Source organism: Babylonia areolata, chromosome 29 (assembly GCF_041734735.1).
Source record: "Babylonia areolata isolate BAREFJ2019XMU chromosome 29, ASM4173473v1, whole genome shotgun sequence".
Lineage (NCBI taxonomy): Eukaryota > Metazoa > Mollusca > Gastropoda > Neogastropoda > Buccinidae > Babylonia > Babylonia areolata.
Window position 1 is genome coordinate 22,388,787 of NC_134904.1, and position 25,000 is coordinate 22,413,786.

At 49.1% G+C, this 25,000-nt stretch overlaps 1 protein-coding gene across 1 annotated transcript in view; it reads left to right on the forward strand.

The window, feature by feature from the left end:
• The first annotated feature begins 51 nt into the window (after window positions 1-51).
• LOC143302216 (uncharacterized) overlaps window positions 52-25,000 on the forward strand; it is a 66,858-nt gene continuing 41,909 nt past the window's right edge. The window contains exon 1 of the mRNA XM_076616789.1: window positions 52-368. The gene's annotated coding sequence lies outside the window, so the exon portion shown is untranslated. The remainder of the gene's footprint in view (window positions 369-25,000) is intronic.

Below are 25,000 nucleotides of genomic sequence, written 5' to 3' on the forward strand. Positions count from 1 at the left end.
GGCGACATTCAGGGGTCTATCGCTGTGCACACGGTGAGCTGTCAGGGTCTGTGCTGTATGTGGGCTGTGGGGTAAAGCAAGTTGCGAGAGAGGGAGTGACCATGTGACAGGGGGTTTGAATCAGCCCACAGCGCGGGATTCACACACATCGAGGCGCTCGGTGGGAGCCGTGTCAATCGAACGCTGCTAAGCCAAAGATTGTATGGACAGGCTGTCTCCTCTAAGTCCTTTCGACATCCAGGAAGGAGGTGTTTACACAGTTCAGTTTTGTTTTGAAGAAAAATATTCATCGAATTGGACAGTTTAGTGCTTTTTCAAGTTCCATGAAAGGAGAGAGAGAGAGAGAGGAGTTTAACGACTGAAGGCAGGTAAGAGTTGGTTTGTTGTTTGGGTTGGGGGTTGGGTTGGTGGTGACGTTAGCAGTCAGCGCCCAGTACTAGTATGTGGTGGTCTTCCTCGTCAGAGTGATGTCACTGGTGACGTGTCCCGTGTGCTGCCTTTCCACTGTCTCAGTTGTCAGCTTCTGTTTCTGTTGATTGACACACTCTCTCCAGATTATTTTTAGTCTTTTCTTTCTGATGTTTGATTGAACAGGAAAGATGATTTTGTTTGGCTGATTAAAAAACAAAAATAAACTCATTCCCCCCCTCTCCCCCACAGTCCTCATATTTCTGTTCCCGTTTGCCTTCCATACCCTGGGTGTTAAGATCAAAGGGAGGTGTGAGGTATATTTGTAATGTGTGTGTTTGTGTCCGTTTCCATCTCGTATCTACGGCCATCCAGTGCCATTTTTGGCAAACCGCTGGACTGGTGTCAGTGCTACATGTATGTTGATCTCTCCAGAACAAGACAAGCGACAGAATCAAGAAGAAACCCCAGTTTTAACAACTCCAACAACTGGCTTGAATAGGCACAGATTTCTTTCCTGCTTTTTCTTTTCCTTTCTCTTCTACTTCTCCTTCTACTTCTCCTTCTTCAGTATCGTCTCACCTCCATCTTCTTCTGTGTTTTCTTTTTTTTCTTTTTTACATTATTATTATTATCATTAGTTTCTTCTTCTTGCTTTCGATTATTATTATCATTATAAGCTTACAGTTTGGCCAACAGCAAAGCGACAGCTGTATGATGAATGGTTTCTCCATTGCAGTGGGAAGTCATTCACAGCTTAGTCTTTTGTGAAGGGCTATGACTCTCAGATTAGGAGGCAAGACTGCGCTGGCTGTTAGTGCTGTAGCCTTACTGTCCTAAAACTCTATTGGCCAAGACAGTGGGGATCTAACTTGAGCAAGACATTTTCCACTATGATCAAATTCTAGCCCAGATAGTTGCCTCCTCTGCTGTTCAGATGGTCATAGTCAGGCACGACTATCATACAAAAACAAATTATCAAGATTATTATTAGTAGTAGTATTGTTGTTGTTGTTTTGGTTTTTTGTTTGTTTTGCTGTTACATTCTTCTTCTTCTTCTTCGAGCAGCTTTGAAGACAAAACAGCAGTCATGGAATTTCAAATGACATTAAAAGTTGTCAAACGTCGTCACCGTCATATCGTGGAGATTTCACTGACAACTCAACTTTTCACTTACTGATGACACTTGACCTGCAACAGCTGCACGTGATATACTTGGAAGCCAGAGCAGCGCTGACAGCTGACCCTGTGACCTCACCGGAAGGTGAAGGTCACAGAGGCTGTGTGAGTGCGGTGATGGCGTGCTGTGGGGCAGTGTGGGGCGGGAGGGGTTTCCCTGGAACTGCACAACTAACGACGGGATGTGGCCTGTCACAACACAGTGAAATAACACGTTGGTTTGACCTTTCGCCTTTTATCCAGGTCATGATATATATATATATATATATATATATATATATATATATATATATATATATATTATGCTCAGTTCTTCGCACTCACTGGTGTAATTGTGAAAGTGACTGTATCCCCCCTCCCTCAACCTCCCACCCCCAGTCAGAAAATTTATGAAACAAAACAATTGTCAGCAGACTTTTTCGCTTCCACAGATTAAAGAAAAAAGGTTGCGGGAGAAAGGGAAAGAGAGAGAGAAGGTGGGGGAGGGGTTCGAGGGTGTGTATGTGTGTGTGTTGGGGTGTTGAGTGGAAGGCAAAGATAGACATCCCACTGTGTTATTATTTATGGAGGATCGTCTCAGCAGAAAGACACCGATTAACGATGAGAGGTGACACTGTGTGGATCAAGATTTCCATAGTAAAGGCTTCAGAACAACGAAGGAAGGAATGTTTTCACTTATAAATTCATGTCTGTATGCGCGCACCCGTGGACGTCTTTGCGAACGTATGCGTTCGTGTTTTGTTTGCTTTGTTCGAGCGAGAGGTTATGAATACGTGTGTATGTTCCTGCTGACATGTCTTTTTCTCGTCCTGTGGGAAGGTAATGGACGGGGGAGGGGGAGGGGGTTGTGAGGGGGGTGTCGGGGGAAGGGGTATGGGTCCTTTGAAGTATGAGTCATCACAAGAAAGTTTAAATGACGTTGCAGAGGAAGGTGGTGATGGTGCAGCTGTATAGATGTAGACGGCGCTGGGTAAACTGCAAACATCCTGCCCGACATTTGGACCAGGTTGTGGGTGTGAAAGGAGAGGGAGAGCTAGCTTGAAATGTTTGTGTGTCGGGACAGTTGTTTGCTGAGTGCGGGGTGGGGTGTTTATTACTGAGTGCGTGTCATCACACACACACACACACACACACACACACACATTTTCAGAAATATTCCAATTCGCAGATACATTCTGATTTGGTTTCCATCGTTTTATTCTTGTGTGTGTGTGTGGTAAATTATTTCCTTCCCGTGCCCCTTATCATAGTTTACATTTTTCTAGTGTGTGTGTGCTTTTAAAAAGCTGGTGTGGTGGTTTTCACACACACACACACACACACACACACACACACACATATATATATATATATATATATATGACGCACCACGCGAAAACAGACCCGGCTGAAGCCGCATTCAGCGATTCTTAGCTGTACATCAAAAACAAGTTGTTACGGTCAAAATCATCAAGATCGGGATTTTTATAGATATCGCATCTTCGAAGTCTTATCTTTGCTGTGGGTAAGTATCTTTGCACTAAACACCCTGGAACTGTAGTACAGTATTTTCAATGTTTTGCCGGTCAAAACCATGCAGAAAAATACTGCACTCTATTGCCCCATTTCAGTTGCATGCTGAATCAGCGAAGACGGGGAAATTCCAGTCTGCGAAATAAGCAGTGAACAGGCATCAGTCGTCTCCCCTATACCTTCTGAATCAAGATAGCGAATGAATGTAGTCGGTTTTCAACGGTTCTACTGGCTACCCTTTGTAAGTTGCGACTTAGCCGGGTCCCATCGATTCTTCGAATTTAGCCAAGTTTCCGACTCAAAGTTCGAAGAAAAAAAATTCTGTTGAGAGTTCAGGCTTTCTGTGGAATGTCTTAATTGATGTTGTTTCGTTCTGTGGTGTGTGTGACTCACAAAAATTCATCGAAGGACTTATGTGTTCACGCAACGTGAAGTGAACAAATATGGCTTCTTCGAAAACACCTGCTAAGTGGCTCGCAGCAATTCTCAACGAATTTCCAACAGTGAGGTTGTGAAGTGAAAGCATGACCTGTTGCACACATGTACTGTGACTCTATCTGAACATATACAGGCAATAGGCATCTTGAAACTTTCCTCGTCTGGCTACAAACAGCAATGAAAGTAGGTTACCTTTCACGCACCGGCCGCATCATTGTAACTGCAGATCTAAATGTTGTCTTTCCTTTGAGCATCACTTTTGATTTTCAAACAATCATTGTGTTGTTGTATTATGTATATTATTCGTTTCAGACACTTTGCTTTACAGATTTAGCACTGAACATGTAATTTGGTCACAGTAAAACCAGATGACCTTGATCGGCAAACCCTTTAACTTAAACTGTTTTGAAGACAAATATAAAATCTGTAGCCAGAGACAACTAAATGGAAATATGTGTTCAGGCATGTACTGTGATGCTATCTGAACACTTTGAGGCACATAGATCTACCAGCACTTTCTTCAAATGGCTAAATTTAGTCTTGAAATTAGGTCACTACACGCACTGACTACATTACGGTGACTACTGTTCTAAACAGTATGTTTGTTTATCGCACTACCTGTGACCATTCACACAAATGTTTAAAGTCTATCAGCCGCACGTCAGGAGATTAATTAAATCTGTAATAAGGTCACAGCAAGATGTGATAGCCTTGACCAGAAAATCTATAATTAGGCCTGGAAGATACCTCTAATGCCTGAACAACAATATGTATTTTATTAGGTCGTGGTAACTGCGTATAATCATGCTATTGTAATTACAGAAACAGATATTTTATAATGTGGGAAATACAGTAAGACCGTTCTCATTTCAAATCATATATTCTATGGTTCTAAAAAGCACAAAAAATTAATGTTAACACAGTCCTCAGAAGTTAAAAAAACAAAACAAACAAAAAAACCTTGTAAATCTGCTTTTACTCATCAGCCAAAGTCCTGTTCTTCCAGATTGTGCTCTAGTAACTGATTCTGAATGTAAACGACTGATCCAATGACACATGGTCAGATATATGACTGGCTGGCACAACCTCATAACAAAACTTACAAGTCCATTCCAGTCACAGCACCAGACCGGTTGCTGCATGCTTGCACCAGGCCATATCACAGAAATTGTAAAGGAGATCTGTAGCAGAGACTTATGGCTCTGAACAAATGTCAAGGTGGGGTTGTTGGGCGTTGATTCAGTCATCACTCTCACGAGACATCAAAGGGCAATGGAAAAGGAGGGATGATGAGAGTTTGGGGGTAGGGGTGGGGGAAGGTTTCTTGAGATGAGAATCCCACATGCATGTCATCGGATGTGTGGTTACAAGAGTCACAAAGTACATAATGTGCACATTGTAAAAATCAAATAAACAATTTTGATAGTTTCAGCGTATCACAAAGTTACTGAAATATCCTTCTGGACTGGTTGGGTTGTCTCTTTCCAACTGGGCAATGTTTAGTCTTTGTGGCAATCCCTGCCATATGTACACAGTGATGTGCACTTTAAGTTGGTCCTGCAGTATTTGCACCTTTCTATGCACACCACTGTGCAGGAGCAGTGAATCAGTTCACATCAAGTGTCTTGAGCTTTTGTAGAATGGTCCACAAAGGTCTTTCCCTCTCCTTTTTGCACTCCCCACCGTTCTACCTCCAGATGTAAGCACTCTCTCGGATAAACTGCTCTGTGTGTGTGCCGTTCAAGAGCTGCTGATGTGGGTGAAGTATTTTCCAATGTTTTCTTTTCTTTTCTTGTACTCAGGGACTTAGACTGGTTATCCATCATCAAGAAAGCAGTAGTAGTTTGCTTTCACAGTCCATGTGTTCCATGCTTTTGTTTTGCTTTTGCCAACAAGCAAAGCCATGATTTATGCGCGATTCCTGCTGAACAACAACAAAATCCAAAGTGACAAAGGGAAGGGAGGGAGGGAGTAACCGTACTGATATGAATATGATACACATAATATTTTTATCACCATCTGATACTAGTTTTTTTCGAAGCCATGTTGTGTGCTCGAAACGAAACCATCCTATCTTCAACACCCCACATCCATCTTTATTTCATTGTTTTAAAATCGTTATTTAGATATGTCAGTTTCAAACTTCCGCTATGTTTGTCTCGACTTTCTGGCTTTACTAACTTGTAACAAAAATGCCAAAAGCAAATTCTGGTGAAATATTTTTGGTAGTCACTCCGGGCGAGTCAATTTCTTTCCACAGTTTGTAACTGGCGGATCAGTCGGGCATTTCCACTCCGAACAATGCAAGATTTTCTTGTGTTCGTGGAGCGTGCGGATTTGCCCACGGCCCTATGTGTATGTTTGTGTGTTCATGCGCACACTCACCGTGCTTATTACACTTACAGGGAAAACACGTGCGCGAGAAAACACACACACACACACACACACACACACACACACACTTTACCATCACCCACATACACAAACATATAAAACACACAAACGTTCATAAACTGCACACGTACACGTGGGCACACACACAAACACACGGGCACACACGCGCACATACACAAAACACACAAACGCGCACACATATGTACATGCGCGCACGCACGTACTTACTCCCTCAACTACTTTCACACAGGATCTCCATCCTCTTGCCTTGTCATGACGCTGGGATGTTTGTTGCTGATGCTGCATACCAACGACATGATCGTCACTTCAGTCGATTTGCGCTTCCAGGCCATCGAGGAGGATGATTTTTGTTTAATGTCCCGTCACACATATCGGTGATTGAAGGCATTTTGTTAAAGTATTAATGTATACATTTGAGTATCATCGGTTAGAAGGGGTGGGGGTGTGAATGAATGGAGAGTTGGTGGAAACTGGGCAAATGAGGGTGAAATTTGAAAAAAATATCCAGGCCATAGAGACTAATCATTGAGTCTGTGTTCCAGGCTCAGCTGATTATGTGGCAATACACATGACTGCAGTTGGTAAACGTCAGTTTGATCTGGATCTAAGCCGAAGTTCCACAGATTCATACATCAGCTCATGGGCTCTCTTGTGGCTGTATTATCTGTATTGCATGACGTCACTCCTCCACTTGCCATTCTTGTCTTTGAGTACAGAGAGAAAATACGAATTTTCTTGTGTCTTTGACATATCGAAATCTAAAATTTACTTAATTCTGAATCGTCTGACACCACACATATGTTCAGGAAAATTCTCGTTTTAAAGTTACAGGCAGACAAATATGTGGGTTTTTCCATGTGGCTGAATAATCTGTATTGCATGACGTCACTCCTCCACTTGCCATACTAGTCTTTGTTTTAGCAGTGCAGAGAGAAAATACGAATTTCCGTGTGCCTCTTTCATATGAAAATTTAAATTTTATTCGTCTCTAAATCATTTGACACCACATAGATATTCAGGATAATTCTTGTTTTTTAGTCACTGGCACACAAATATGTGGTTTTTTCATGAGCCACGATTTCTCCTTTTCTACCCCTCAGGCACACGAACTTAGAAAAAATCATCAAAAACAAACAAGCAAACAAAAAAACACCTGTCAGACAGACCCATTCAGGTGTTTGTTGTTGTTTTTTGTTTGTTTGTTTGTTGTTGTTTTTTACTCTGTGATTTTAAAACTTTCAGAAGATATACAAATGTAAAAAATGATAAATTCCGAGAGATTGACGATCCTTTTAAAGTCATAAGTTGGCAGCATGTCTGGTTCTTTAACTGAATCTGCATCTAACTGATTAATCAGCTTTGAACTCAGGAAAATTAATTCCTGTCTTAATTGAACACCCGAAGTCAACCCCATGCGATAGTCTACATGCTTGGATAATGATCATGGTGACGATGAAGATGATAATAATTATGAAAATCAATATATACCTTAACATTGCCCACGGCCAAGTTGGAACTCCCAACAGGTCCATTATGTGACGGTGAGCTTTAAACTCCAAGACAGTCAGGTATACTTCAAAATGCACGAGCGCCTGGAGTACTTGAAAATCAATCAATGACGTGCCGCTTCGAAATTTTCCTCGGCTGTCTTGCCTTAACTCTCTCCATACGAACGGCGAAAGAGACGACGTTAACAGCGTTTCACCCCAATTACCATCATCAAAATATTGCAGGTGGAAGGCTCTTATACTGAAGAGGTGAATGTTGACAAAGAATACCACAATTCTGACGACGGAAGCTAAAATTTGGGTCATTCAGACACCCACTGGACATCCGAGGGGTCTGTGTAGAGGAGAAGAGAGGACTGGCCGTACTGAGTGAGTTAAAACAGCAAGAGAGAGACTACATTTTTCCCAACACTTGACGGACTTCACAAACGGTCAGTGTGTTCACATCAGAGCTTGATGAGTGCAGATGTAGGATTGAGGTCCATGAAACACGGACGGACCGACACACACACACACACACACACACACACACACACACACACACCTGTCCATTATGGATGCTGCGTGTAAGATGTCCAAGCTCGATTTTGCCAACTCCAGATATTTCAACTCCAACATTTTTATCTCAGACCCGTGAATACTTCATTGAAGCAATACTGTCCACTAGCAGTCATTAATAATAAATCATCAGGTTGATCCACTCCGCAGCCAAGATACAAGCGTCTCATTCTTTGATCTGTATATATGGGCTTGCATCATAGTCCATTACAGACAGATCACAGCTGACCATGTTGAGCCAATGTTTCAGCACAAACACACACACACACACACACACGCGCGCGCGCGCGCGCGCGCCGACAGACTGGCCAGAACCGACCCCTATTTTCCCCAATGGAACAGGGGGAGTTAAGTGTAAAACAGCAGCAAACCAAAGTGAACTGCAGGAGGAAACATGTTGGGTCCGGCACGTTCAGGTTCTGTTTTTAAACAAAAAAATCCGCGGGCTGGCTTTGTGAACAGAGAGAGGGGTGAGGGGGAGGGTGTGTGTTTTCTGCTCCCAACTTTCAAAGTGGGTCAGACGACTTCACCGCCATGTGACGATGTGTCAGGACAAACCGGTAGAGCCAGAGGGAGACAGTGAAAGGGGGTGGGGTGAGAGAGGGGGGGGGGGGGGGGAGACAAAATAAAGAAAGGGAGAGAGAGAAAGTCGTTAGTGGCGACATGTTATGGGCCCGTTGACTGTTTAACCTGCATGCCAATTTTTTTTCTCTGCGCGGTCCTGGAGTCAAATCTTTATTCTTTTTAGAGAGAGAGAGATTGTCAAAATGTGATGTAGTGTTGGAGGTGGGCGAAAGTGGGAAGGTGTGTGTGTGTGTGTGTGTGTGTGTGTGTGTGTGTGTAAACAACAAAACAAATGACCTTCCCTATGACTGTGTTGTGTCCCCCCACATAGGGACTAATGTTCATCCCAGCCAACCGTTTGACGCCGCCATTGGGTTTAAGCCCTTAAAGACACCCCCCCCCCCCCAAAAAAAAAAAAAAAAAAAAAACCCAAAAAAACAAACAAACAACAACAAAAAACCCTCAATAGAGACTGCTTAAGAACACTAGCTATGTTGTGTAGACCAGGTAGGTGAGGGCTGGCTCTCCACACAGCCCGCACAGCCACTGAGCGTCACCAGCTGTCTGGTGACAACGTCAAGGAGACAGGGACCTCCAGGCAACGAGAACATGTCTAGGTTCCCCCAGGTCTATGTTGCCCCAGGTCTGTCCCCCAAGGTCTATGTTCCCCCAAGGTCTGTGTTCCCCCAGGTCTGTTCCCCGTTCCCCCCGGTCTAGGTTCCCCCAGGTCTGTCCCTCAAGGTCTATGTTCCCCCAAGGTCTATGTTCCCCCAGGTCTGTCCCCCAAGGTCTATGTTCCCCCAAGGTCTATGTTCCCCCAGGTCTGTCCCCCGTTCCCCCCGGTCTAGGTTCCCCCAGGTCTGTCCCTCAAGGTCTATGTTCCCCCAGGTCTGTCCCTCAAGGTCTGTGTTCCCCCAGGTCTGTCCCTCAAGGTCTATGTTCCCCCAGGTCTGTCCCTCAAGGTCTAGGTTCCCCCAGGTCTGTCCCTCAAGGTCTAGGTTCCCCCAGGTCTGTCCCTCAAGGTCTAGGTTCCCCCAGGTCTGTCCCCCGTTCCCCCCGGTCTAGGTTCCCCCAGGTCTGTTCCCCGTTCCCCCCGGTCTAGGTTCCCCCAGGTCTGTCCCTCAAGGTCTATGTTCCCCCAGGTCTGTTCCCCGTTCCCCCCGGTCTAGGTTCCCCCAGGTCTGTCCCCCAAGGTCTAGGTTCCCCCAGGTCTGCCCCCCAAGGTCTAGGTTCCCCCAGGTCTGTCCCCCGTTCCCCCCGGTCTAGGTTCCCCCAGGTCTGTTCCCCGTTCCCACCGGTCTAGGTTCCCCCAGGTCTGTCCCTCAAGGTCTATGTTCCCCCAGGTCTGTTCCCCGTTCCCACCGGTCTAGGTTCCCCCAGGTCTGTCCCCCAAGGTCTAGGTTCCCCCAGGTCTGTCCCTCAAGGTCTAGGTTCCCCCAGGTCTGTCCCTCAAGGTCTAGGTTCCCCCAGGTCTGTCCCTCAAGGTCTAGGTTCCCCCAGGTCTGTCCCTCAAGGTCTATGTTCCCCCAGGTCTGTTCCCCGTTCCCCCCGGTCTAGGTTCCCCCAGGTCTGTCCCCCAAGGTTTATGTTCCCCCAGGTCTGTCCCCCAAGGTCTATGTTCCCCCAGGTCTGTCCCCCGTTCCCCCCGGTCTAGGTTCCCCCAGGTCTATGTTCCCCCAGGTCTGTCCCCCGTTCCCCCAGGTCTGTCCCCCAAGGTCTATGTTCCCCCAGGTCTGTTCCCCGTTCCCCCCGGTCTAGGTTCCCCCAGGTCTGTCCCTCAAGGTCTATGTTCCCCCAGGTCTGTCCCCCAAGGTCTATGTTCCCCCAGGTCTGTCCCCCAAGGTCTAGGTTCCCCCAGGTCTGTCCCCCAAGGTCTAGGTTCCCCCAGATCTGTTCCCCGTTCCCCCCGGTCTAGGTTCCCCCAGGTCTGTTCCCCGTTCCCCCCGGTCTAGGTTCCCCCAGGTCTGTCCCCCAAGGTTTATGTTCCCCCAGGTCTGTCCCCCAAGGTCTAGGTTCCCCCAGGTCTGTCCCTCAAGGTCTAGGTTCCCCCAGGTCTGTTCCCCGTTCCCCCCGGTCTAGGTTCCCCCAGGTCTGTCCCTCAAGGTCTGTGTTCCCCCAAGGTCTATGTTCCCCCAAGGTCTAGGTTCCCCCAGGTCTGTCCCTCAAGGTCTAGGTTCCCCCAGGTCTGTCCCTCAAGGTCTGTGTTCCCCCAGGTCTGTCCCCCAAGGTCTACGTTCCCCCAGGTCTGTCCCTCAAGGTCTAGGTTCCCCCAGGTCTGTTCCCCAAGGTCTATGTTCCCTCAAGGTCTACGTTCCCCCAGGTCTGTCCCCCGTTCCCCCCGGTCTAGGTTCCCCCAGGTCTGTCCCTCAAGGTCTAGGTTCCCCCAGGTCTGTTCCCCAAGGTCTATGTTCCCTCAAGGTCTATGTTCCCCCAGGTCTGTCCCCCGTTCCCCCCGGTCTAGGTTCCCCCAAGTCTAAGTGCCCCCCAAATCTGTCCCCTAAGGTCTAAGTTCCCCCAGGTCTGTGTTCCTCCAGGTCCGTGTTCCCCCAGGTCTATGTGTGTTCAATAATGCATACACTTTTGAGTATTGGTCAGCAGTGGTCAGAGGTCAGCAACAGTCTTAGTGGTTAGTGTTTTCGGTGGTCGTCAGTGGTCAGTGGTGAGTGGTAATCAGGACGTCATAATAATGCACAAAATAAATGTGAAAACGCAACACAATCTGAAGATTTTTGCGTAGTGGTCAGTAATGGCTACCAGTAGCAAGAAATTGTCAGTAATGTGTACAGTAGTCAATAGTGACCAAGGTAATGGTCAAACCCTGTCGAGACGTCCCAATAATGCATTATCGTCGTAAAGTGATACAAGCTGAACTCTGATAGTATTCAATAGTGGTCAAGAAGATGGACAGATGTAACAAAATAACGCAGTCTGAGCACTTTTGGGTCGTGACCAGCGGTGGTCAGCAGCGGTCACAGACCCGGGGGAACATAGACCCGGGGGAACATAGACCCGGGGGAACATAGACCCGGGGAAACATAGACCCGGGGGAACATAGACCCGGGGGAACATAGACCCGGGGGAACATAGACCCGGGGGAACATAGATCCGGGGAAACATAGACCCGGGGGAACATAGACCCGGGGGAACATAGACCCGGGGGAACATAGATCCGGGGAAACATAGACCCGGGGGAACATAGACCCGGGGGAACATAGACCCGGGGGAAAATAGATCCGGGGAAACATAGACCCGGGGGAACATAGACCCGGGGGAACATAGACCCGGGGGAACATAGACCCGGGGGAACATAGACCCGGGGGAACATAGACCCGGGGGAACATAGACCCGGGGAAACATAGACCCGGGGGAACATAGACCCGGGGGAACATAGATCCGGGGAAACACAGACCCGGGGAAACATAGACCCGGGCAACCTGCACACAACACTGTTCTATATGCTGTTAGGAGGTGGTTCTCTGTTGTCATTATCATCGTTATTTTTGTCACAATCAGTAGTAGTAGTAGAAGTACTAGCAGTATTGATAGAAACGGATTTAAAAGAGTCTGTTCGAGAATTCCTTTCCTTCTATCAAGAGAGATTTTACAGAGAAGAAAAACAATTTCAGTGAGTCTGTGAGGAATATGCGTGACTTTTCCTCGATCAGTCACCAGAACACTGGGCGAAAGCAGAGGTCAGGTACCGATATGCTCGTTTTATTTGTTGTTTATTTACTATGATTTGAACTTAGAATGTGGTGTCGTGCATATGGATCCATCCATACGGTTTGACGTCTTGAAACTTAAAAAAAAAAAAATCATGATTTAGTTCCTTAATCGGTGAGTTTGTTATTACGAAAAAAAAAAGAGTATAATAAAAACAAGAACAACAAAGCACGAAGTATTTGAACCTTTCCCCCTCACCGTCTCTCATTCTGCTGCAATGGTCATTTTTTGCCGAGGCAGACAAACCAGTAGTGCCCTGTGCATGATCCTGTTTTGGTTTTTTCTAAACCAGTCCCCCAGCTCCACATCGCTGTGTCTCGGCCCCTCCATTGTGACGGCCACACCGAACCTGTCTGAAATGGCCCGGCCGTGACGAGACATGCCGCTTCCAAATGTCAGAGCTCCCGTGAGGACGGTGTTGTCATGGAGTGGTAGCTGTTTAAAGTGTGTGTGTGTGTGTGTGTGTGTGTGTGTGTGAGCAGAGGTACTGGGGGAGTTTGGATGCGGCAGTGTGGATTCCTTTCACTCCTGATAGCATGCTGTGTGGTTGTCTAAGTGTTTACGGTTTCAGGTTCGGAACATCCACCAGTTTGTCCAAACTGGGACACACACACACACACACACACACACACACACACACACACACACACACACAAGCATCTGCTACTATTCATTCTGCGACTCTTTTCTTGCTACCCTTTCCAGTCTTCTCACAGTGTACACACCTTCCAGACAGCTTTGTGCTTCCTGGACTGATTGAACTGTTGATAAAATGTTCCAATGTTTGCCGCTAGGACCCATGCAGCTGAACCACAATGTGCCTGGTATAGACTGGCTAACCACAATGTACATGGTATAGACTGGCTAACCACAATGTACATGGTATAGACTGGCTAACCACAATGTACCAGGTACGGACTGGCTAACCACAATGTACATGGTATAGACTGGCTAACCACAATGTACCAGATATGGACTGGCTAACCACAGTGTACCAGGTATGGACTGGCTAACCACAGTGCGCCAGGTATGGACTGGCTAACCAATGTACCTGGTATGGACTGGCTAACCACAGTGTGCCAGGTATGGACTGGCTAACCACAGTGTGCCAGGTATGGACTGGCTAACCACAGTGTGCCTGCCTGGTATGGACTGGCTAACCACAATGTACCTGGTATGGACTGGCTAACCACACTGTGCCGGGTATGGACTGGCTAACCACAGTGTACCAGGTATGGACTGGCTAACCACAATGTGCCTGCCTGGTGTGGGCTGGCTAACCACAATGTACCTGGTATGGACTGGCTAACCACAATGCGCCAGGTGTGGACTGGCTAACCACAATGTACCAGGTGTGGACTGCCTAACTACAGTGTACCTGGTATGGACTGGCTAACCACAATGTTCCAGGTATGGACTGGCTAACCACAATGCGCCAGGTGTGGACTGGCTAACCACAATGTACCAGGTGTGGACTGCCTAACTACAGTGTACCTGGTATGGACTGGCTAACCACAATGTTCCAGGTATGGACTGGCTAACCACGGTGTGCCAGGTATGGACTGGCTAACCACAGTGTACCTGGTATGGGTTGGCTAACCACAGTGTACCAGGTATGGGTTGGCTAACCACCGTGTACCTGGTGTGGGTTGGCTAACCACAGTGTACCTGGTATGGGTTGGCTAACCACAGTGTACCAGGTATGGGTTGGCTAACCACCGTGTACCTGGTGTGGGTTGGCTAACCACCGTGTACCAGGTATGGACTGGCTAACCACAGTGTACCTGTGTGGGTTGGCTAACCACCGTGTACCTGGTGTGGGTTGGCTAACCACCGTGTACCAGGTATGGACTGGCTAACCACAGTGTACCTGGTATGGACTGGCTAACCACAATGTACCAGGTACGGACTGGCTAACCACAGTGTACCAGGTATGGACTGGCTACCACAATGTACCTGGTATGGGCTGGCTAACCATAATGTACCAGGTACGGACTGGCTAACCACAGTGTACCTGGTATGGACTGGCTAACCACTGTGCCTGGTATGGACTGGCTAACCACTGTGTCCTGGTATGGACTGGCTAACCACAGTGTACCTGCCTGGTACGGACTGGCTAACCACAGTGTACCTGGTATGGACTGGCTAACCACAGTGTACCTGGTATGGACTGGCTAACCACAGTGTACCTGCCTGGTACGGACTGGCTTTGTTGTCTCTTCACTAACCTTTCCTTCACTGGAATCGGGGAAATGACTGTATGAGTGAGCGTTTTTGTTTTTGTTGTTTGTTTGTTTGTTTTTTAGGTTACGTATTCTTTCCCTTTTTTAACACATAAGAAAACGCTGCTGTTTGTGAAAATGCACAGTTTATCCCCCCTTCCCCCTCTGTCTCTCTCTCTCTCTTCTTAACTCTGTGAAGAGGCATTGGTGCGTCCTATTACACCAGACCATTCTGTCAACTGTGTGTCAAAGCCTCGATGGGTCCGTGCAAAGGTGATTCACATGTACACGGAAGTGATGACATTTTCAGCACTTTGCAACATGTGACTGTGTCTTTAACAAAACAACTTCATGCAGCGTACACACAGACAGACAGCCCGGCCAGACAAACAGGTTCACCGACACTCAGGCATCTTCAGTCCGCTAACAGCCTCCCTTAAGCCCCCCCCCCCTCTCTCTCTCTCTCTCTCTCTATATATATATATATAGAGAGAGAGAGAGACAGACAGACAGACAGACAGAGAAAGATTAGATAGATAGATAGATAGACAGACATATATCCTCAGTGCTAGGTGGGGAAAGCATGTTGATTGCTGATCTCATCTCCATGTTCAGATGAAAAAATTCATTTCGTTTCGTTCCTCCACTCCTCCTTTCTCTTTCTGTCTCTCGCAAACACCCCCACATCCCCTCACCCCGCTCCACCCCCACCCCCACTCCACCTCCCCCCTCACCCCCCCCCCCTGCACCACATCCCCTCACCCCGCTCCACCCCCCCTCGCCCCCCCACTCCACCACACCCCCTCACCCCCCCCCTGCACCACATCCCCTCACCCCGCTCCACCCCCCCCCCTCACCCCCCCACTCCACCACACCCCCTCACCCCCACTCCACACCCCCTCACCCCCCCCCTGCACCACACCCCCTCACCCCGCTCCACCCCCCCCCCTCACCCCCCCACTCCACCACACCCCCTCACCCCCCCTGCACCACACCCCCTCACCCCGCTCCACCCCCCCCCCCTCACCCCCCCCACTCCACCACACCCCCTCACCCCCCCTGCACCACACCTCACCCGCTCACCACACCCCTCACCACACCCCTCACCCCCCCACTCCACCACACGCCCTCACCCCCCCCACTCCACCACACCCCTCACCCCCCCACTCCACCACACGCCCTCACCCTCCCTCCACCACACCCCTCACCCCCCCACTCCACCACACCCCTCACCCTCCCTCCACCACACGCCCTCACCCTCCCCTCCACCACACCCCTCACCCCCCCACTCCACCACACCCCTCACCCTCCCACGCCCCCACAACCTGTCACTGGTGATGCATACCTGTCACTATAACAACCAGGCGGGGCGTGGGGATCTGTCACCATCCCGTTGTTACGCAACATGCTGACGGAGGACTTGTGGTTTAATGATACGACACCAGTCCGGCAGAAGGTAGAGATGACCGCATATCGCATGACACTAGTCACACATGACGCTGGTCACACACCATGACACTGGTCATGACACTGGTCACACATGACACTGGTCACACATCATGACACTGGTCATGACACTGGTCACACATCATGACACTGGTCATGACACTGGTCACACATCATGACACTGGTCACACATCATGACACTGGTCACACATCATGACACTGGACACACATCCTGTTGGCAACATGGCGACACGGGGGGTGGGGGGGGGGGGGGGGCAGCGGAGGTGGTGGCACTGATCTAAAAATAGGTCATGATCATTTATTTTTAGATCTGAGGGACGAAGGCACTGCCTTGCGTTGTGGGAAAGCGGGGCGCTGAGGGGGATCAAACAGTGGTGTCAGACAAGCACGATGTTGCCCTGCACAAAGGTCACAGTGCTGGACAGAGCATCGATCACCCCCTTCAGTAAGAAGGTCGCTGCCAAATCTGTGTACCTGAAGTCGTGACGTCTTCCGAAGCCCTGTCGCACTGAAGGTCACGTGATGCACGTGTCCGATCGGACAGACTGTACACTCCAAACGGACACCAGTTGAAAACAGAAAGCTGATCAGCCTGAAGTGTGTGATAAGCCTAACTTGTAAGGGTGGGGCTGTCTCCTCCACACACGGAAACCACAGCATTGCTCAACCCTACACACACACACACACACACACACACCAGGTGGGTGACACTTGACACTTCAGTTTTGATCTTGTGTATTCCCCCATACCTCCCCGTCTCATCATCTGTTTCCAGAGTCGGACAAGGCGGGAGTTCTGTTCTGTTAAAGTCATGCAGTCACGGACACACACACACACACACACACACACACACACACACACACACAAACGTTCTTTGTATGTGTGTGCGTTCACGTGAGTGTGTGTTACTGCATGTATGCACACCTGTACATGCGTGTGTGTCTGTTATTGCTGTTAACAGCGCATGCGTGCAACCGTGTGTATGAATGTCCATGGGTATGTGCACACGTGTGTGTATTAGATTTGCAAATCTGTGTTGAATCCGACAGTTTGCCTTTTTAAGGTGTACACATCCACAGATAACTGGGTAATTTCAGGCCTTATCAACTCGCATCACTCTAGACGGAGAGGATATCATATTTTGAACTTCCGATTTTAAGACAAGCTAACAAGATGTGTGAACAGAAACCTTAATTCTCCCAGTTGGTTGTGGACGGATGCATAGACTCTCGTTTAACTCCAATCCCAATATGTTTATTGATTTCAGTTGGTGGTGTTGTTTTTTGAAATCCTGTTTCATTTGCTGTTTGTGTGAGGAGTAGTGGGGTGTCTGCACCAAAGCGGCGTGCCTCCCTTCGGGACTTTTTCTGTCACACTTTACGTGAGTTACTTGGAAAGGACCTACAGGAGAATCACAATTAGGTTTCGCTAAAGTAACAATTACAAGTCTACCTGTCACTGAAAGTGCAGTGATGTGACCAGCTGTTGAGGCGGTGGTTGTTGCACGTGCTGTAGTGCAGTGTGCCAGGTTGAAGCACACCACTGCTGCACACAGTCTGTCCTTAGTTGACTTACCGGTCCTGGTGGAAGACATCCTGCTGAGCAGTGACGCCCAACACTGAGCTGCTCTAAGCTCATCACGCCTTCACTACGTTGATGCATAGGAGATCGAGTTTTCTCTGTGAAGCCTGTGGTAGTGTTTGGGACTAGACACGTGTATTATTGGTGGAACGGGCGGCCCGTGACGGGCTTGTTCCTGACTGACCGTACAGTGACAGGTGATGATGTTGGTGATCAGAGAGACAGCACTGTGCAGGGACACTGTCACCAGTCAGGGAAGTGGCCATGGACATGAATGGTTGTTGGACAGCACATATGGGTCAGCATGAACGTTGGCAATTCATGAGCCAGTCACCGGTCAACACAGACTCCAAAGGCCAGGGACAGCACGCTCACGAACGCACACACAGACACACAGACACACACACACAACTGTTGCACATGCATAATTCATCACATTGGCAAGTTGCAAGTGAATCGACACCCCATCACCAAGGGGAATAACTCCGTCTCGCCCCACCACTCTCCTTCCCCACTCTCCCCTGCAGAAGGTAGGAATCCTTGACACTCCGAGTGATGCGCCTTCCATCTGGACATCCAGAGATGGCAGGTTCCCGTCCCTAGAAGGACTGGCCGTTCCTCAGCTCTCACCCCATGTCATCTACAGAGTGACTTCACGGTGAACTTCAAGGTCCCATAGCCTTTAAGGCCAGCGGGGCAGTGAATCCACTATGTCAAAGGCTCAGCACTCAGCAAGGCGGGGCAGTGAATCCACTATGTCAAAGGCTCAGCACTCAGCAAGGCGGGGCAGTGAATCCACTATGTCAAAGGCTCAGCACTAATGAAAGTGGGGCAGTGAATCCACTATGTCAAAGGCTCAGCACTCATGAAAGTGGGGCAGTGAATCCACTATGTCAAAGGCTCAGCACTCAGCAAGGCAGGGCAGTGAATCCACTATGTCAAAGGCTCAGCACTCAGCAAGGCGGGGCAGTGAATCCACTATGTCAAAGGCTCAGCACTCATGAAAGTGGGGCAGTGAATCCACTATGTCAAAGGCTCAGCACTCAGCAAGGTGGGGCAGTGAAACCACTATGTCAAAGGCTCAGCACTCAGCAAGGTGGGGCAGTGAATCCACTATGTCAAAGGCTCAGCACTCAGCAAGGCGGGGCAGTGAATCCACTATGTCAAAGGCTAAGCACTCAGCAAGGTGGGGCAGTGAATCCACTATGTCAAAGGCTCAGCACTCAGCAAGGCGGGGCAGTGAATCCACTATGTCAAAGGCTCAGCACTCAGCAAGGCGGGGCAGTGAATCCACTATGTCAAAGGCTCAGCACTCAGCAAGGCGGGGCAGTGAATCCACTATGTCAAAGGCTCAGCACTCATGAAAGTGGGGCAGTGAATCCACTATGTCAAAGGCTCAGCACTCATGAAAGTGGGGCAGTGAATCCACTATGTCAAAGGCTCAGCACTCAGCAAGGCGGGGCAGTGAATCCACTATGTCAAAGGCTCAGCACTCAGCAAGACGGGGCAGTGAATCCACTATGTCAAAGGCTCAGCACTCAGCAAGGCGGGGCAGTGAATCCACTATGTCAAAGGCTCAGCACTCATGAAAGTGGGGCAGTGAATCCACTATGTCAAAGGCTCAGCACTCAGCAAGGTGGGGAAGTGAAACCACTATGTCAAAGGCTCAGCACTCAGCAAGGTGGGGCAGTGAATCCACTATGTCAAAGGCTCAGCACTCAGCAAGGCGGGGCAGTGAATCCACTATGTCAAAGGCTCAGCACTCAGCAAGGTGGGGCAGTGAATCCACTATGTCAAAGGCTAAGCACTCAGCAAGGCGGGGCAGTGAATCCACTATGTCAAAGGCTAAGCACTCAGCAAGGCGGGGCAGTGAATCCACTATGTCAAAGGCTAAGCACTCAGCAAGGCGGGGCAGTGAATCCACTATGTCAAAGGCTCAGCACTCAGCAAGGTGGGGCAGTGAATCCACTATGTCAAAGGCTCAGCACTCAGCAAGGCGGGGCGCAGTCTCCATCATTTAACCCTCCCCAACCAAAGGGCACAACACCAGGTCTGAGCGGGGGATCGAACCCTGACCACTGGATCACAAGTTCAACGCCTTACCCATCCTGCCACAGCCCTCTACAGAATGACTGCCTGCTTTACGTGTGTGGTGCATGACGTGTGGTGTGTGGTGTTGATGTGTGGTGCATGACGTGTGGTGCGTGACATGACGTGTGGTGCATGACGTGTGGTGCGTGACGTGTGGTGCATGAGGGACAAACTGGTGTCCCTGGTGCAGCAAGTATACTTTCCGTGTGGGGTGTTGCTGAATTTAAAAGATTTTAGCATAAAACAAGATTCGCTTTTTTCCTTTGGCACGGGCAGCCCCCATAGAGAAACGCAGCATCACAAGGTAATGATGTCGCTCTGCATTATCGATACAGCGAAGAGGCTCCGTGTGTAAAAAGGTGTAGCCAGTGTCGGGCTGTCGTTCAGCCTTCACTGGTATTGTGTCCATCGATTGCGTCTGACGTCTTGGCTTTGGCGTGGAGTGTGGGGGTGGGGAGGGGGGTGTTGGGTGATGCATAGCAGATGGGGTAGAAGGATGACGGTCACGAAAAGGGACAGGGGTGAGGGGCGTGGTGGGGGGGTGAGAGAGGAGGGGTGGTGGTGGTGATGGGGGAGAGTAGGGGTGGTGGTGGGGGAGAGAGATGGGGTGAGGGTGGTGGTGGGAAGATGGGTGGGGTGAGGGTGGTGGTGGGGAGAGAGGTGGGGGTGGTGATGGTGGGGAGAGAGGTGGGGTGAGGGTGGTGGTGGGGAGAGAGGTGGGGGTGGTGATGGTGGGGAGAGAGGTGGGGTGAGGGTGGTGGTGGGGAGAGAGGTGGGGGTGCTGGAGGTGGGGAGAGAGATGGGGTGAGGGTGGTGGTGGGGAGAGAGATGGGGTGAGGGTGGTGGTGGGGAGAGAGGTGGGGTGAGGGTGGTGGTGGGGAGAGAGGTGGGGTGAGGGTGGTGGTGTTGGGGAGAGAGGTGGGGGTAGTGGTGGTGGTGTTGGGGAGAGAGGTGGGGGTAGTGGTGGTGGTGTTGGGGAGAGAGGTAGGGGTGGTGGTGGTGGGGAGAGAGGTGGTGGTGGGGAGAGAGGTGGGGGTAGTGGTGGTGGTGTTGGGGAGAGAGGTAGGGGTGGTGGTGGTGGGGAGAGAGGTGGTGGTGGGGAGAGAGGTGGGGTGGTGATGGGGGAGAGAGGTGGGGTGGTGGTGGTGGTGGGGAGAGAGGTGGGGTGGTGGTGGTGGGGAGAGAGGTGGGGGGATGGTGGTGGTGGGGAGAGAGGTGGGGGTGGGGAGATAGGTGAGGTGGTGGTGGTGGGGAGAGAGGTGGGGTGGTGGTGGGGGAGAGAGGTGGGGGGTGGTGGTGGTGGGGAGAGAGGTGGGGGGGTGGTGGTGGGGGGGAGAGAGGTGGGGGTGGGGGGGTCCTGAAGGGAGTTGCTGATGACTGACTGTCCTGCCCCGTGCCTGGCGCTGTGCAGGGAGGTGACTCAGTGAGGCAGGCTGTTCCCTTGTGGCGGCATCTGCTGCTCTTCAACACATAGATAATCAGCTTTATCTCTCCGTGCGTCCGTCTGTCTGTCTGTCTCTGTCTCTTTCTCACTTTCCCTCTCTGTATCTCTGTCTCTTTCCCCCGCCCTCCGCTCACACAGAGAGAGAGAGAGAGAGAGAGAGAGTCTCATACATATACAAGCATACACGTGCACGGACACACAGTCACGCACATATGCAAGCACGCACACACACAAATAGACAGACAGGTAGATAGATAGTGTTCTTGCATGGAGATCAGGATTATAAACCAGAGTCTTTTATCCAAACTTTTAATTCGCGCTTCCACTCATTTTATACAGTTTCATCTGCTGTACGCAATACCTTTCGTTTTGTTTTTTGTTTTTGTTTTTTAGGGGAGGGGAGGGGGCTTTTTTTGTTTTGTTTTGTTTTTGGTTTTTGAATGAATGCTCATTCAGAATGAAACAGATTTCTTTACACTGATTCATGTGGCCGGTTTCATTTGTGTCACGAACTTGCATCAACAGTGCAGATCACAAGGACGGTGATAGCACTAAATGTTCCCCTCTGAAATCAGTGGCTAGGTCATTGCGTTTTGTTACTTTCCCATCTTGTGTGTGAGGGAAATGAGATGGAATCGGGTATGACAACAGAACGGCTTAACTCATAAAATGTAACTGAATACGCATCAACATTCATCGAAGTACACTATAATCATTTTTATAACATTTGTCGTTTGGTACAAGACACATTTACTGTTGTTGTACTACTGTTTAAGAGGTAAGCATCGTTTATCCGAGTTACCAAACAAAATACTTCGTAAAAATGCAATTATCATGTGAAATTGTTTCCCGTGTTAGTTCGTGCTCAAGAAACCAAAGACTTAAAAACTTAGTCATCATTATCATCATAAGTGGTGATAGTTTGCTATTCATTAAGTGTACCCCCCACCCCCTCTCCACACACACACACACACCATCTTCTCTCTGTCTGTCTCTGTCTCTGTCTGTGTCTCTGTCTCTCCCCGCCAACAGAACAGCCCCAGTGCCTATGACTCACAGGGTAAGGCAGAATATCGGCTTTGAGATCAATACATTCCATGTGCCCTGTTCATTACCATTCACTGCTCTCTGTCTGTCTGCCTGTCTGTCAGTCTCTCTCTCTGTTTTTTTTCTGCCTCTGTATTTCTGTCTGTCTCTCTTTCTCCATATCGCCCTCTCTGTATCTTTTTCTGCCTGTCTCTCTTTCTCCATATCGCCCTCTCTGTGTTTCCCCTCCCCCCTCACTGTCTGTCTGTCTCTGGCGCTCTCACACTACCTGTCCGTCTCTGTCTCTTTCTCTCTGTCACTCTCTCTTTGTCTCTGTTTGTCTGCCTCTCTCTCTCTCTCTCTTTCTCTCTCTCTCTCTCTCTTCCACCCCTCCGGTCTTTCTCAGTCTGTCTGTCTGTCACTCTCTCTCTCTATCTCTCTCTCTCCCTGTGTGTGTGTCTGTGTGTGTGTGTGTGTGTGTGTGTGTGTGCCTCCCCTCTCCCTCTCTCTCACACTCACTGTCTCTCCACACTTTGGATTTGGTGTTTTTAATATCAATGATGACACATATAATGCACGTGGATTTGGCCCCAGGGCAAAAGGAGGTCACGACACATGATTACCTCAGCGTCAGGAAGGCGTTGGGGTGTCTGTCAGCCACACAAGGACTGGCCCTCTGTTCAGTGTTGACACTGTGCAGTGTCTGTCAACAACATAAGGACTGGTCCTCTGTTCAGTGTTGACACTGTGCAGTGTCTGTCAACAACATAAGGACTGGCCCTCTGTTCGGTGTTGACACTGTGCAGTGTCTGTCAACAACATAAGGACTGGCCCTCTGTTCGGTGTTGACACTGTGCACTGTCTGTCAACAACACAAGGACTGGCACTCTGTTCAGTGTTGACACTGTGCAGTGTCTGTCAACAACATAAGGACTGGTCCTCTGTTCAGTGTTGACACTGTGCAGTGTCTGTCAACAACATAAGGACTGGCCCTCTGTTCGGTGTTGACACTGTGCAGTGTCTGTCAACAACATAAGGACTGGCCCTCTGTTCAGTGTTGACACTGTGCAGTGTCTGTCAACAACATAAGGACTGGCCCTCTGTTCGGTGTTGACACTGTGCAGTGTCTGTCAACAACATAAGGACTGGCCCTCTGTTCGGTGTTGACACTGTGCAGTGTCTGCCAACAACATAAGGACTGGCCCTCTGTTCGGTGTTGACACTGTGCACTGTCTGTCAACAACACAAGGACTGGCACTCTGTTCAGTGTTGACACTGTGCAGTGTCTGTCAACAACATAAGGACTGGCACTCTGTTCAGTGTTGACACCGTGCAGTGTCTGTCAGCAACATAAGGACTGGCCCTCTGTTCAGTGTTGACACCGTGCAGTGTCTGTCAGCAACATAAGGACTGGCCCTCTGTTCGGTGTTGACACTGTGCAGTGTCTGTCAACAACATAAGGACTGGCACTCTGTTCAGTGTTGACACCGTGCAGTGTCTGTCAACAACATAAGGACTGGCCCTCTGTTCAGTGTTGACACCGTGCAGTGTCTGTCAACAACATAAGGACTGGCCCTCTGTTCGGTGTTGACACCGTGCAGTGTCTGTCAACAACATAAGGACTGGCCCTCTGTTCGGTGTTGACACTGTGCAGTGTCTGTCAACAACATAAGGACTGGCCCTCTGTTCGGTGTTGACACTGTGCAGTGTCTGTCAACAACATAAGGACTGGCCCTCTGTTCGGTGTTGACACTGTGCAGTGTCTGTCAACAACATAAGGACTGGCCCTCTGTTCGGTGTTGACACCGTGCAGTGTCTGTCAACAACATAAGGACTGGCCCTCTGTTCGGTGTTGACACTGTGCAGTGTCTGTCAACAACATAAGGACTGGCCCTCTGTTCGGTGTTGACACTGTGCAGTGTCTGTCAACAACATAAGGACTGGTCCTCTGTTCAGTGTTGACACTGTGCAGTGTCTGTCAACAACATAAGGACTGGCCCTCTGTTCGGTGTTGACACTGTGCACTGTCTGTCAACAACACAAGGACTGGCACTCTGTTCAGTGTTGACACCGTGCAGTGTCTGTCAACAACATAAGGACTGGCACTCTGTTCAGTGTTGACACCGTGCAGTGTCTGTCAGCCTGACCGTGGAGGTGGCAGGAAGAGCATGTCCAGCTGATCAGACTGTCAGACCACGTGTAGCGGTGACACCAATCACCCTGGATGTCACGTGTTGACATGTAGGCAGAGGACAAAATGGAAGGAATAGAATGACCACACACACACACACACACACACGCTTTTGTTCTTTTTTGTGTCTATTAATCTTTAGGAATTTTATGACAATAAATGAAGTCGAGTCGAGTCACACACACACACACACACACACACACACACACACACACGGGTTTGAAGACTGCACAGCAGGTTGTAAATTGTTCGCTCCTTTCTCACGATAAAAGATCCACCTTTCTCCGTCACACCCACACTGACAGCCACATGCTCTATCATGCACACCCTGGATTCAGTTTCAGACTATTCACAAACTCTAGCTCCATAAGAAAGAAGAGTAACTGAATGCGGTGCATATCAGTGAACGGCTCAATTCATATTTTTAGCGTCTATTGAATTTTGTCGTCTATGTTTACCTTCGTCATATTTCATTTCTGTCGTCTATACTTGTCGTCTATGTACATTGTTTTCATCTACACATAATTCTTGTTGTCAATATCCTTATCGTCTGTACTTTATTTATTATCGTCTGTATACTTTTTCATCATTTATCACAAACGATGAAGAGACGTTAAATATAACTGCTGGGCTTAACTGACAATACTCGTCATGTGAAAAGTAAGTTAACTTC